This window comes from Macaca nemestrina, chromosome 12 (genome assembly GCF_043159975.1).
Source record: "Macaca nemestrina isolate mMacNem1 chromosome 12, mMacNem.hap1, whole genome shotgun sequence".
Classification (NCBI taxonomy): Eukaryota; Metazoa; Chordata; class Mammalia; order Primates; family Cercopithecidae; genus Macaca; species Macaca nemestrina.
In genome coordinates, this window is record NC_092136.1 from 102,935,495 (window position 1) to 102,949,105 (window position 13,611).

Sequence of the window (13,611 nt, forward strand, 5' to 3'; positions counted from 1 at the left end):
TCTCTGGTCGAGATGCAAAATCAAAACCACAATGAGATACCATCTCATGCCAGTCAGAATGGTGATTATTAAAACATCAGGAAACAACAGATGCTGGAGAGGATGTGGAGAAATAGGAACGCTTTTACACTGTTGATGGGAGTGTAAATTAGTTCATCCATTGTGGAAGACAGTGTGGCAATTCCTCAAGGATCTAGAACCAGAAATACCATTTGACCCTGCAATCCCATTACTGGGTATATACCCAAAAGAGTATAAATCATTCTACTGTAAAGACACATGCACACATATGTTTATTGCAGCACTATTCACAATAGCAAAGACATGGAACCAACCCAAATGTCCATCAATGATAGACTGGATAAGGAAAATGTGACACACATATACCATGGAATACTATGCAACCATATAAAAGAATGAGTTCATGTCCTTTGCGGGGATATGGATGAAGCTGGAAACCATCATTCTCAGCAAACTAACACAGGAAGAGAAAACCAAACACCACATGTTCTCACTTGTAAGTGGGAGTTGAACAATGAGAACACATGGATACAGGGAGGGGAACATCACACACTGAGGCCTGGTGGGGGAGGGGGGACAATGAGAGGCATAGCATTAGGAGAAATACCTAATGTAGATGATGGGTTGATGGGTGCAGCAAACCACCGTGGCCCATGTATACCTACATAACAAACCTGCACGTTCTGCACATGTATCCCAGGACTTAAAATATATTAAAAAAGAATATAAGAGATAATGCAGGATGAACAAAGAGGGAGAAAGTCAAAGTTAACAATTCCCAAATCACTTAGGTTGATTTCCTAAGTAAGGTGTTACTCCAACACTTTTCACTTGCTGATCCACACTAAAATATTTTACAATAATCACCAGTAGCCATCTTGAAAACAAAGTGTGCATTGTATTACATATTTGCTGAAATTGACCAGAAGAATAGTCCTTAAATCAATCACTTTTATTTTAAGAAAGTTTCTTTTTGGCTAATTTGTCCCTCTACCACTATTCTGCATTATACACACTGACATAGAAATTAAATAAGAAGAATGGTTATACACAAATGGTTATAATAGCTAATGCTTATTTTGTAACTTGAATAACCTCATTTAGTTATGTAATAATACTTAATGGGTGTGATTATTTATTATTATTTCCTTCTTACAGATAAGGAAACTGAAATTCAGAGTTTGAGGAGAAAAAGAGAGAGAGAGAGAGGCATATCCCACAGAAAGAACGTGAAACTAAAGGTCAAAAGGGGGAAAATATCAAGAAGTAAACACTCACGACTGAAAGATTCAGATCTGTATATAACATTTGGTTGGTGCCCTTAACCCATCTGGGGACAAAAGTCAGCCAAATCACTTTCTGCTTGTTGTTAACAATTCATACAGATAACTCAATGGAGTTGTTTGCTTAGAGAGTCCCAGACCAATGAAGGGGAGAATGGGGCCCTGTAAGTTAGACTAGCAATTGACGGATTAGCAAGAGAAAAACAAGCAGAAGTTTGCTAGCATGTGCATTGTGTATACACAAAGGAGCAGTCAGTGATGAGTAATTCAAAGAGGTGATTAGAACTTGGGGTTAGATCACATCTTAACAAAAGAACAATTTGTAGAGAAGTGACAAAACAAAGGAAAAGTACTTTGAGTTTCTGGGGTGGCAAATTGTGGGAGAGCAAATATATAGGGAAATTAATTATAGATAAAGGCTGGTTAGTAAGGTTTGCTATGTAGACTACTCTGGGTGCAGTCTTCAGGATGATAAAGGTCTAGAGTGGTCTCTGGTGATTAACTTCTGTCTTTCCTGGTAGAGAGGTATGGGGAAAACCTTGACAAATTTATATCCCACTTTTAAGCAGATAGGAGGAAGGCAGAGACCTTTCTTGTGTCTGCTTCTTCCCAATTGCCTTTAGCTAAAAATAATCTTTATGTCAAAGTGGCATATTTCGGTGTGGCATACCTTGCTTCCCTTCACCAGCAAATAACAAATGATCTCAAGGACCAAGCTAGAAGAAAAAGGAAGTTGTCCCGGGCTCAGGCAACTTCCTAAGTAAGGTGTTACTCCAATGCTTTTCACCTACTGATACACACTAAAACATTTTACAATAATCACCAATAGGCATCTTGAAAATAAAGTGTGCATTTAATTGTATTACATATTTCTGAAATTGACCATGTCTTTACTACTACTAACTACTACTACTTCTACTACTACTACTACTACTTCTACTACTACTACAGATTTTGTCTTATGGAGTAGCCAATTTGTTTAGATAAAAAGTAACATCCCAGGCCAGTTGCAGTGGCTAACGCCTGTAATCCCAGCATTTTGGGAGGCTGAGGTGGGCAGATTATTTGAGGTCAGGAGTTCAAGAACAGCCTGCCCAACATGGTGAAACCTCATCTCTACTAAAAATACAAAAATCAGCCAGGCGTGGTGGCAGGCATCTGTAGTACCAGCTACTCGGGAGGCTGAGGCAGGACAATCACTTGAACCCAGGAGGCAAAGGTTGCAGTGAACTGAGATTGAACCACTGCATTCCAGCATGGGCAACAGCATGAGTCTCTGTCTCAAAATCAATAAAATAAATAAATAACATACCAAAGTGGATACTCATTTATATTTGGCATGTTATCTCCACACAACACTTCTAATCAACCTCTGGTTAAACATATCCTAAATAATTACTGGGGCAGAGTTTCTCAAATCTTGGGCAGAAAAAAATTCCAAGTCAAAATAAAGATGGCTTGTTACCCAGACCTCATTCTCATAAAATAACTTGCAATAAGGCTGGCGCAGTGGCTCAGGCCTGTAATCCCAGCACTTTGGGAGGCCAAGGTGGTCAGATCACCTGAGGTCAGGAGTTCAAGACCAGCCTGCCAACATGGTGAAACCCTGTCTCTAGCAAAACGAAAAATTAGCTGGGTGTGGTGGTTCATGCCTATAGTCCCAACTACTCCAAAGGCTGAGGCAGGAGAATTGTTTGAACCTGGGAGGCAGAGGTTGCCACTGCACTCCAGTCTGGGCAACAGAGTGAGACTCTGTCTTGAAAAAACAAAAAACAAAAACCCCACAATAAGCCAATCAGGAGAAAAGAAGAGAAAATAAGCAAAAATAATTAGAGAATAATTTTATAATAATTAAAGGTTCATCAAGATTCCATTATAAGGTCTAGAATATCATTATTGAGTCAAACATTTTACTGTTTCTGTTCTGAAGTAAATGTGTCACATTAGGGAAACCATTTAAAATAATATTTTTATTTTTATTTAGATTCCTGGAAGCCACAGTGGTGCTACCAACCAAAATTGGCACCGCTCTATGGGGAATAAGATGTCCTCCACTTACGGCTTTTCCTCTTTTACATACACCACACCATATAATTTTACCATACAGACATTGAGCAATGCATCGGTCTGTACTTGTCTGGTGGGAAACGTGATGAAATCTCTGTATTTGCTAAACTGTTGGAGGGTTTCCCTGAACTCATAATTCCAGAAGAACTCATGAATTTAATGAATATAGGGATGTAAACCACTCTTGAGTTCTTCGCTCTATTAGGTCATCCCCTATTCCAGCTCCCATGAAGCTACATTTTTTTGAACTTTTCTTAAGCCCCAAAGGTAAGACTCCAAGTCAGCTACTAATCTGACCTTCTGACCTCATTTTAGTTTTGCTGTCTGCCATAAATAAGATTTCCTTTCCATGCCACATACTCTCTCTCACCATTTTGATCCAGTTCCTGTTAGTGGTCACCCTGTCTCCTAACTGGAAAAAGCCACAGGGTTCATCCGGCCACCAGGTAGGAAAGTCACCTAATTGAAAAGTCAAGATCTAAACCACTAATCTGGAGACAAAACTTGAAAGGGGCAAGTTACTTCCAGGAGACCAAATGTGGGGGTGGCAAATTGATAGAACATTGTTCATTACTAGTCTGAAAAGTTGAAAAACAACTGTAATCTTGCATGTCTCAGGGCTAGCTCATTCCATTAGGATAGCAAATAAGGGCTAATGAGCAAAATATTATGACTCACATCCTGGCATCAACATGCATCAACATTAAACAACGCCGCAGGGTTAATTGAATTAAAAAATAAGTATCAAGACAAATCAAAGTGTATTTTTAATTTGCCTTGTGTATTCGGCATATTCTATTCTTTTAGCTCATAAATTACTTTTTTTTGAAGAGTTGATGTTAGCACAGCGTATATATGCTAAAATGGGCCTAGGGCCTAGTTCAGTTCTCTTGCTATGCCCTTTCTTCGACATGCACTAGGAATGGACACATGGCTATTGTTCTGCCCTTTTGTTTTCTCTTCTCCCACTGCAGCACCTATATGTCTTATTGCACTATCCATTTTGTCTTAAAGTATGGGTGCTTCATATTTTAAACATCTTGTGTAACTCAAAGAGGTGATGTTCCTTACTTTTTTGCTATTGCCTATAATTCTTTACATACATATTAAGTCAAACCACATGTAATTGCCATTTTTGTAGGTCAACAATGACTAATATCCATTTCTAATGGTTCTACCTAATATTTGTGTTTGAGTATATAATGTATATAATGTGTGTATGTGAGACCAAAGTAGTTTACATATTTTACTTCAATTAATGTTTATAATATCCTATAAAGGAGGTCAATTTCTTCAAGTTACACATGTAAAAGCAAGAGCTAAGAAAATATAAGAACTTATCTATCTAAAGTCCTCCAGGATTCAAATTTAGATTTCCTTTCCATGCCACATACTCTCTCTAGTCTCCCCATGATGCAAACTATTTGATTGGCTGAATCATGTCAACTTCAAAGCTGCCTTGGGAAGCAATCAGCTAAATGTTCTCAAGCTTAAAGATATCACTTCTCTCATCCTGCCCCAGGATGTGGCACCGCGCAAAGGAATAAGTCAGCACATCCCATGTCTACTGATCCCATTAGCCAGCATTGGTGAAATTAACTTAGAATGTTTTAATGATTGTGATGCTTATTTCTACAAGAAGCCTTGAATAAATTCTTCAAGTTTTTTTTATTATTATTATTTCTTTTGGCCCAGGTTTGGGTAAAATCTGGCATTTATTTTAGAGAAATGCTAGTTTTCCCAGAAATTTGAAGAGGAAAAAAAGTGCTTATAGTACAGTTGAGCAAAGGTGTCCAAATGCTGTGAAATCTAGTTCTCTCCTCTTCCAAATTACAGAGCATGAGAAGTGGTTTGCTGGCTTTCCGGTTCCTACCCTGGGTGTTTTGGGAAGTGAGACCACAGCAGTCTAGATTTACATTGTCGGGATTTTAATTTTTTTTCAGTAAATGCTTATATGAATTCATCTTTTCCTGTTGGTCTTTGACTGGTTTGTTTTCAGCTCACATTCTTGGCTGACCTGAAGTTAATATATTTATTTATTTATTTTTAAATAGGCCTTTGCATTAGGTCATGAGAACACTGTATTGAACCCTATTCACAGCTTAGGTGTTTACTGCCTTGTGGTGGCAAAAAAGCTGGCTTTGAGGAAGCAATGACAGCATCTTCAGAATTCTCTGAGAGGGAGGTGGGACTTCAAGTCATCAACCATAACATAGAAAAGCAAACCAGGGTGAGAACATGCAGGAAATCTCTCTGCCCCAATAATCCAGTTGATTATTGAAAAGAAGAGTAGAGAGAGTGTTCCCAGGGTAAACCTCACCAAATAAAAGGATCTCTTAGGATTGTACTTTTCCCAAATCCAGGTTTCTGAATGCTTGGTAATTTGTGCATGTATTCTTAGGGGTCTGCAGTGTTCCCATGATAATTTTTTATTTTACATTTTCATTTTAATGATCAGCTAAAGGTAAACAACATACGTATAACCTAACTTGTCTGGCTGACCACCTTGTAACCAGGAACTATGACATAATTTCAGGGTCCCTGTTTATTACTGTTATGTTTAAAAATTATTGAGGATGACTGAAGAAAGAACGGAAGAGAACTGACTAGGCAAAGTAAAAACTAAATGATGTGATAAGCGCTGTGTGAAGGAAGATTCTGGGGTAGAGAAAGGGTGGGAGAATTGCATTACACCCATACGTGAATAAGGAAAGTCAGAAACATGTTCATATTGGGAGCCATAATCTAGTTTCAGTAAATTGCACTGAACATCATGTCAACTTAATGGAGTTCATTTCAACTTGGCCTTATGTATTTTGTAAATGTACTTTGCTTTGATGCTGTAAAAGAGTTATAGGTTCATGGCATGTATAACTAGTATTAGTTTGTGCATATGTAAGTGTATTAATTTGCTAGGGCAGCTAGAACAAAGTACCAAAAACAGGGTGGCTTAAACAATGTACATTTATTATCTCACAGTTTTATAGGCTAGAAGTCCAAGATTGACAGGGCCATGCATCCTCTGAGGAGCTAGGGAAGGATCTGTTCCAGCCCTCTCTACTGGATGCTGGTAGTTTCTTGGTTGTGGCAGCATAGCTCTAATCTTCACATGGCATTCTCCCTGTGCGTATGTCTGTGTCCAAATTTCCCCTTTTATAAGCACACCAGTGAGTCATATTGAATCAGAGGCCTATTCCGGTGTGAGCTCATCTTAACTAATTGCCTCTGCAATGACCATATATCTAAACAAGACCACATTCGGAGATTCTGGGGGTTAGGACTTTAGCATAAAAATTGGGGGCAGACACAATTCAACCCATAACAGGAATTTATTTACATAATAATTTTTTTATCATTGAAGACTACAATATTCTTTTTTTTTTTTTTTTTTTTTTTTTGAGACGGAGTCTCGCTCTGTCGCCCAGGCTGGAGTGCAGTGGCCGGATCTCAGCTCACTGCAAGCTCTGCCTCCCGGGTTCACGCCATTCTCCTGCCTCAGCCTCCCGAGTAGCTGGGACTACAGGCGCCCGCCACCTCGCCTGGCTAGTTTTTTGTATTTTTTTTAGTAGAGACGGGGTTTCACTGTGTCAGCCAGGATGGTCTCGATCTCCTGACCTCGTGATCCGCCCGTCTCGGCCTCCCAAAGTGCTGGGATTACAGGCTTGAGCCACCGCGCCCGGCCTACAATATTCTTTTTTAAAAAGGGGTCAGCATATTGCTCAATTTTAAGAAACTATGCTCAAAATGATATTGTTCTCATAAAAACAAGAAATTAGAACTTCTCATCTGCCTATAGAAAACCTTATACAGAATTTTTGAGTGGGGCACGGTGGTTCACGCCTGTAATCCCAGCACTTTGGGCAGCCGAGGTGGATGGATCATTTGAGGCCAGGAGTTCAAGACCAACCTGGCCAACATGGCGAAACTCTGTCTCTACTAAAACTACAAAAATTAGTTGGGCATGGTGGTGCACACCTGTAATCTCAGCAACTCGGGTGGCTGAGTCTTTTTTGTGAGACTCAGTCTCAAAAAAAAAAAAAAACGGGGGAAACCTTATAAATAATTTTTTAACTATTAAAAATGAATTCCTGATGGATCAAACCATACAAAAGGTAGGAAAAAAAAGCAATTAAATATTAACTAGACTTCCTGAAAAGGATGACTCTCTCAGCTTAGAGGTAAAAGAATAAATCACAATGAAAAAAGACAAGTAGGCATGATGATACAGAAATGAAAAAAATACATAGTTTTTAAAAAGGCAGACAGACTGAGGAAAAATATGTGCAACAAAGAGAACAGAAAAAGAGATATTATATTTATTTTATAAAGGACATAAGGAATTATAAGAGAAGCATCAGACTTCAGTACAAAGAAGTAAAAGACAAAAAGAAACAATTTTTAGAAGAGAAAATGTGGCTGAGATACAAATAACCAATGAATTTTTAACTGGAGTGTTATTTGCAAAGAATACTGTTGGTATATAATAAAACTGGAATTCTTGTACCTTGCTGGCACTAGGATAAATTGCCTCCTTTTACAAAGCCCAAGTGAACACACTACAAGGTTTCTCAAAGTAAAGAAATGTACAGAATGTCTTTAACCCACTTTTTTTATTGAGGTGAAGTTCACATAAAATTAATCATTTTAAAGTTCTGGGGCATTTAGTGCATTTACAATGTTTACCATCTATACTGAATTACCATGTATATTGAATTCCAAAACCTTTTAATCTTCACCGCACACAAAAAAATGTGTCATTCCCCATGCTTCCTCCCACCAGTCCCTGATAACCAGCAATCTGCTCTCTGTCTCTATGGATTTACCTATTCTGGGTGGCTCATGTAAATAAAATTAAACAAGATGCGATTTTTTTGCATCTGGCTTTCTTCACTTAGCATAACGTTTTGGAGGTGTATCATCTCATAGCATGTATTAGTACTTCATTCCTTTTTATGGCTGAATAATACTCCATTGTGTGCCTGTACTAAAATTTATTTGTCCATTCATTTTTTGGTAGATATCCAGGTTGTTTTCATGCTTTGGCTACTGTGAATAGCGCTATTATAGGCTACATTTAAAGGGAAAAAAAATGGTGATTTTTTGAAATTCAGTTAGTTTAATTCAGGAATTCTCTCTGAAGGTAATAACCTAAAATGTGAAAAATCACATTCCTATATTTATTGCTGTATTTGTGTAATCAGGAAGAAATACAGTTGTAGTAAAACTCGAGCTGGGTGTTGTCTTTTCAACCATTTGTAGTAGCCTGATAACTGGTCCCTACTGACTCCACTTTTTTGCCATAAAATTTATTCTTGTAAGAATAAGTAGCACATGAAAATGTTTTTCTTTTCTTTCCTTTTTTTTTTTTTTTTTTTTTGGTTTGCTTCTTTTTGAGACAGTGTCTCACTCTGTCACCCAGGTTGGAGTGCAATGGTGCAATCTTGGGTCACTGCAGCCTCAATTTCCTGGGCTCAAGCAATCCTCCCACCTCAGCCTCCCAAGTAGCTGAGACTGTAGATGTGCACCACCATGCCTGGCTAATTTACTTTATTTTTTGTTGAGACGGGGGCCCAGGCTGCTGTCAAAATCCTGGCCTCAAGCAATCCTCCAACCTTGGCCCTCCAAAGTGCTGGAATTAGAGGCATAAGCCATCACGCCCAGCTCAGAAAATGTTTTTCAATAGAAAACCAGATAATCTCACTCTCTCACTAAAATCCTCCAATTATGTCTCACTTCATTCAAAATAAAACTCCTCCCCCATCCCTGGCTGAAGATGTCCTGGGTAATCCTGCCCAGCGCCTTCTCCACCCACCCTGTCTTCCATGCTGCCCTGTCATATTGACTTCCCTGAGTTTCCAAGTGGGGACTTTTGCTATTCTCTTTATGGTCCTGTCCCATTTCTCTCCTCAATTTTACTGCCTCCTTTTCTCACCACTCACTTGTGGCTGCGATCTGAGCTTTGCCACTGCCACTTGACCAAAACTGTGCTCTGGAAGTGACTCATATACACACTGTTGGAGTAAACATCCATATGCACAAACCTCTGTGAGGATCTCTGAGGCTAGATGTCCTTACAAACAAATTGCAAATAAAAATTAGTTTTAAGTATGTTTGAGCTTCCCTGCCAAACCAATTCTGGAAACTTTCATCCATTTGGTCTCTCCCACTGGTCATCGTCCCCTTTCTTCTTACTCCCTTTCACTGAGTGTAACCATTTGTCAATGTCCACAGTCTTCTGGGCTCAGTTCTTTATACCACCTCCATAAAGACAAAATGCAGCACAGGACCAAACACTGCTGCATTCATTTGGCGACTCCAGGATTGAGAGTTTTGGGAACATCAGGAGTCAGCAGTCTCAACACCAATGTTTTCATGCAAAGCAGTGGCAGCAGAGAAAGTGGTTCAGGTGCCTTTGAGATGGCTACATCAAAAGCACACAAAGTGAGCTTATCCCTGAGTACAGGTGATATTCAACCACCTGGACAACACACAAAATAACATGAAGAGCCTGGATCCCAAGTGATCAGGTGGGGACCAGGTGCTGGTGAGATTCAAATAGCAATGTTAATTTGACCTGTTATTGTCTCACAACCTGGTTATACTTGGGACCTCAGGGCCACAGAACTGCACAGTTCAGCTGTCAGTGTGGACACCTGGCCATCCCTGGGACCTTTGCTATTCTCCTCAAGGTTCTGTCATGTTTATCACACATGGACCGCTTTAGAGTAATTCTCTGACTCAACGGTAAATAATGCCAGACGCATACAAGAAATTACACAAAGAAATGCTTGTGCTCATTATTAATATGTTCAGGAAGACAACCCAGCATTTCTCTGTTTCAGCATAGTTTGAAGCTTCTCATTTGAACGTTTTCTGAATTCGATAAAAAAAATATGTATTAGACATTTACCATGTGCTAGTCCTTGAGCTACAAGATGAATCTGACATGGCCTCAACCCTAAAATATTAATAGATAATGTAGAGAAGACAAGTTTGAAGGGGCCTAGGAAACTAGCATTATCTTCCCCATTAGAATTCTGGACAAATTGAGAAGTAAGATAAAACAGAGAAATAGATAAGTAATATATCAGCTTTATTACCAACAGAGACTCGGTTGAAGCATAAACATGTAAAAGCCAAATTGGGTTTCCTATTCCCAGTCTAGACCTTGGAACAGCCCAACAGAGGGCAAGACTGGAGTTTTCAAAGTAGACACACTTAACTCAGGTCTTACCTCCCACTGGTCAAAGTGGAAGGTAACAAGAAAAGAGACCAAATATGTGATCTCATGACCACCAAAGGATTAATTCCACGCAGTTAAGAAACATGGACAAAAAGCTATCATCCACCAAGCAGGTGATTTCTCTGTGGGGAGAAGAGGGAGGAGGAATAAGAAGACAAGAAGGTTAAGGGAAAATGCTTCCTCATGGAAGCCAGGAAAGCGACATTTGCCCCCAGTGGGACACACACAGAGCTCTGACTGTAAGACCTTTTCTAAAGGGTGTACAAACAGCACCATTTGGAGACACAAAAGAGGAAAGAATTAACACTAGTGTGAGAGCAGTAAAATATGCATAGAAGAGGCAGCTGTTTACCTGGGTGTGAAGGATGAGTAGAAAAGCTCTAACAAGGAGTGGAATAGTGGGGTGGAATGGAGTGCAAGGTACCAGGAAAAACATGGCTCAAGGTACCAGTGTGAGCAGTCACAGTGAGTTCAGGGAACAGCAAGTATTCTGCAGTATAGACAGGTCATTTTATGCGACCAGTTGGATTTGGAGAACTTTTAGCTTGCTTTAAAAGGCAAGCAACTTTCACCTTTTTAAATTGTCAAGCAGTGTGCAAATGTGCTTTATCATGGCTCAGGATGGGGTAAAGTTCAAGACTAGGGTAGACACAATTAAGGATATGAGTGCCAAACATGGGAGCAGGGATGTCTGTTGTCCAGGTTACCCGGTTATTTAAAAATAGTGAGTGACATTCTGACATAACCATTCTGAATACAGATTTGTTCAGAACACCCTGCTTTATACGCTGGGTAGTATGGAAGGCATAAAGAAGGAGATAGTAATTTTCTGAAAAAGCAGGTTGGGTAAAATTACAGAGCACTTGGAATAACATTTAAGTGAGTTAGTATTTAGAAAATGGAAAAAAAAAGATTTTGAATAGAGTTATGTGACAGGTGCCATATTAGTCACTGGTATAAAGTGATACTAGCCTTCTAAGAGTTCATATTCTAGTCAAGCGCAACAGGTACACAGATAATTTCCATATAAGTAAACAGAGACATAGGATGATATAATCAGAGTGGTGTGTCAGAAACATACCTCTGGCAATAGTGTGAGCCCTGGGTGGACAGTAAATAGAGCCTGGAGGCAAGGAGTCCAGGTAGAAAGCAATTACATACAACAGTCCAGGCAAGGGATCACAGGATGACGGAATGCCCAGGAGGAAATGGAATCAAGTGTACAGGTAGAAGCACTCATTTTGGAAAAATGAATGCTTCTTCTGAGACAGGCAAGAGAAATAAGTACAAGTAAAGATACAAATAATCATATTACCTTTTATATTTTCATGTTTTAAAAATCATTGTCACATTTTGATTCAACAGGCTTTTCTCTCTCACTGGTTATAATGGCAAGTATTCAGACCAATTATTCAGATTCCAAACAAACAGCATACTTTTTTATTTATTTAACTCCAATATGGCCCCGCTGTGGAAAGATAAAGTAAACAAGAGTTAACCAGGATGTCTGTACACTTAGAAAACTATAGGTTAGATTTTCAGAGGTCTCGATTTTGCCGGGAATCAAAACCACTGTCATTATAAAATTATGAAACTAAATAGGAAAGCAAGATGAAGAGCTCTTTTTAAGAGGAAAGGGGAGGAAGAAGCACATATCAAAGCAGATAAAAGGTGATACTTGCCAAGAAGTCACTATCTGTAGGCAGCTGTTCAGCAAGCCCGGAAAACTCATAAATCAATTGCCTGTATTCACTGATATTCATTCATTCATTTCTCAAATATTTTTTGAGTGCCTACAATGAACCAGAGATTCTTCTAGGTACTGGGGGTATACTAGTAAACATAATAGACCAAAAGACACTCATCCTCAAGGAGCTTACATTTTAGTAAGGGAAGGCAGATAACTAAAATATAATAAATATGTTAGATGGTGGTAAGTGCTATGGGAAAAGCATGGAGGGGTGGAGGGGATGAATGGTCATTGCTGGGGAGAGTAGTGTGCAGAGAAGACTTCACTGAAAAGTTGACATTTCAGTAAAGACCTTAAGGAAGTTAAACAGTGAACAATTAATATTTCTCTGTTACCTAAAACTCAGCATGTTTAAAGTTATATTGATTATTCTTGTTCTCAGTGATGAGAATCAGGGAACCCTGTAATCCCAGTGAAAGGCACCAGCACACACGGGTCCCTCGAGTCTTCTTGACCTTATCCTTCTCCATTAGCCCTCACATTCAGTTGATTACCAAGACCTCTCAGGTTGACCTCCTCGGCATTCCTCTGTTTTACGCTTTAGTCCCAGTCCATCTCAACCTGCCCAATTGCATTGTCCTCCAGAACTCTCTGCCCAGTCTTGCTCCTCTCAAATCTATTCTCCATTTCAGAGACTCTGACTGAAACTGTTCTACCAAAAGTTATAAACCTGACTATCCATTCCCTGGCTTAGAACACATCACTGTCTCTCCATTAACTGGAGGGAATTTTCCAGACCCTTGAGCATGACAAATGAGGCCCCCTAAGATCTGACACCTTCCAAATTCTCCAGCCATGCATTCTGAAATGTTTGGCTCTGTGTCCCCACCCAAATCTCATGTTGAATTCTAATTCGCAGTATTGGATGAGGGGCTTGGTGGGAAATGACTGAATCATGGTCATTTCCCCTTTGCTGTTCTTGTGACAGAGTTCTCACGAGATCTGGTTGTTTGAAAGCATGTAGCACATCCCCCTTCGCTCTCTCTCTCTTTCTCCAGCTCCAACATGTGAAGATGTGCTTGTTTCCCCTTCACCTTCTGCCATGATTGTAAGTTTCCTGAGGCCTCCCTGACATACTTCCTGTACAGCCTGCAGAACTGAGTCAATTAAACCTCTTTTCTTCATAAATTACTCAGTCTCAGGTAATTTATAGTGTAAGAATGGACTAATACGTCTTCCTATACTTCTGAGCAGTTAATCATTCCTTTCCAACACACAACTTGTTATTCTTTTACTCTTCCTTGCCT